The 2,111-nt window shown below is 36.7% G+C and overlaps 1 pseudogene; it reads left to right on the top strand.

The window, feature by feature from the left end:
• Positions 1-377: 377 nt before the first annotated feature.
• On the top strand, positions 378-1,338 carry LOC132890272 (C-C motif chemokine 8-like; annotated as a pseudogene).
• The last annotated feature ends 773 nt before the right edge of the window (positions 1,339-2,111 follow it).

The raw sequence follows: 2,111 nt of genomic DNA, 5'->3' as shown, positions 1-2,111 counted from the left end.
TTTCTGTGAGGCACCAGTGTTAACCCCTACACAGCCGTGCCACCCTAAAAGAGCTTGAAATCCCAATTTACTTCTTAAAATAACATCATTATCTTTCAAAACAATGAGCCAAACCACTGATTAGCTATCTGTTTTGTTTGTTTACATGTGTGCTAATTAAATTAATGATTCCAAAATATGCATTTCTATCTCTCAGTCTATCTGTTGAAATGATTAGGAGCTCAACACGTGGAAACATTCTCAGAAAAGTCTACAAATAGTGAAAACCTTGAATAATGTTCAGGGCAAAGAGGAAGGAAGTTAGGAGGCTCGCTACTGAGAAACATCAGAAAAAAATCCCTAACGCACAGATCTTGCTCGCTCAGTCGATATATAAGATGGAGAGCAGCTCACTCATCCAGCACTCGACTCCTCTCTCCTGGATCTCGAACTCTCACTCCGGTCCGTCTCTGTGTGAAATCAGACGTTCTGATTGAGAATGAGGAACCTGACGGCTCTGCTGCTGCTTCTCCTGTTGCTCTGCTCTCTTCATCGGGTGTTTAGTGGTGAGAATTAAATCTTCATATAGACCAGTGTGAACATATCTGTATTGTCTTGTAGGTAAAAGGATAATGATGATGATGATTATTATTATTATTAATAATAATAATAATAATAATAATAATAATAATAATAATAATAATAATCTCTTTCCAGAACTAAAACAATGTTTTTTGTTTTTCTTCTATCAGTTCGCGGTTTTGACTACAAGACTGAATGCTGTTCAGCCACAACTAGAAAAAAGGTTCCTCTAAACAACATTGTGACCTATTGGCGGATCAACAACAGCAACTGCCCCATAAAGGCCATTGTGTGAGTATCATATCGTATATACATTATATATACAGTATTTGACAATATATTATCGTGTATTAATCCAGCATCCTTGTGTCCCTCTTCTTGTGTCACAGCTTTCAGACTCTAAATAAAGAACAGAACAGCCAAAGGAAAGTCTGCGTGGATCCTAAGGCCCCTTGGGTCAACTCTCACATGCGAAAAGTGGATCTTAAAAACAAAGCCACTTTAACAGCAAAACTCTGAATCTCAGCGTTAGACGGGATTTCCACACAGAAGACTAACCTGATATACTCACCACATTTTATCATCACTGTTTCTGTTCTTAACAAAAAAAGAAGCACTTTGTAATTACTTACTTGTACAATTAACACATTCTCAGTGTGACAGCGCCACCTGGTGTTTCTAAGTCTTCAGTATCACTGTCTGTTCCATCTTCATGTTTGGTCTCAGTTAATGACTCAGTAATTAAATGAAGTGGTTTGACGCACATGTAACATTTAACTGTCCTCTAATAAATACTTACACTATGCAGTATTTCTTATGGTTTCCTGAGAGTCATTGCTTTATAATTGTAATTAATGAGAAGGTTCCAGTCAGAGCATTTCAGAGGACGATTGAGACATTATTACTCATTTTTATCATATACATGCTAGTTTTTGGACACGTTATCAATAGGCACGGTCTTTCATTGGAATTATGATATTCGTCTGTGTCTGAATGAGATTGCAGCTTTTGATTTTTGAAAACTTTGAATGTTGTGAGTAGATTGATGGCCAGAAATGTCCATTTAAACCATTTTAAATAAAATCTATCACACAATAAATTGTGCAAAAGACAAAGGAGTTTGTATACGTTCCCCAGGAACCCACTGAAAAATATATCTACTATAATAAAGTTTACAGTTTTAACATAAAGGAGAGCTTGAGTAGATCTAACCACAGCTGATGTGTTAGACGATGTGTATATATGAGTATAACAAGACTGGAGAATAAAAGTAGGAGAATGAACATGTATATAACATTCACATGCTTTGCTTAATGCATTTTACTCCTCAGTAAATCATCACTTTTTGAACTCTCCAAACACTTTATTAGGAGCACTGTGCTAATTCTGCGTAGGACCTCCCTTTGCTCTGAAAACATCTTCATGGCATGGATTCCACAAGAAGTTGGAAATATTCCTTTGAAATTCTGGTCCATGTGGATATGACTACATCACGCTATTCCTGCAGATTTCCAGATTCACTTTCATGCTGTGAATCTCCCGTTTTACCG

The sequence above is a fragment of the Neoarius graeffei genome, chromosome 8, assembly GCF_027579695.1.
Source record: "Neoarius graeffei isolate fNeoGra1 chromosome 8, fNeoGra1.pri, whole genome shotgun sequence".
Lineage (NCBI taxonomy): Eukaryota > Metazoa > Chordata > Actinopteri > Siluriformes > Ariidae > Neoarius > Neoarius graeffei.
This window is presented reverse-complemented; position numbering and strand designations above follow the sequence as displayed.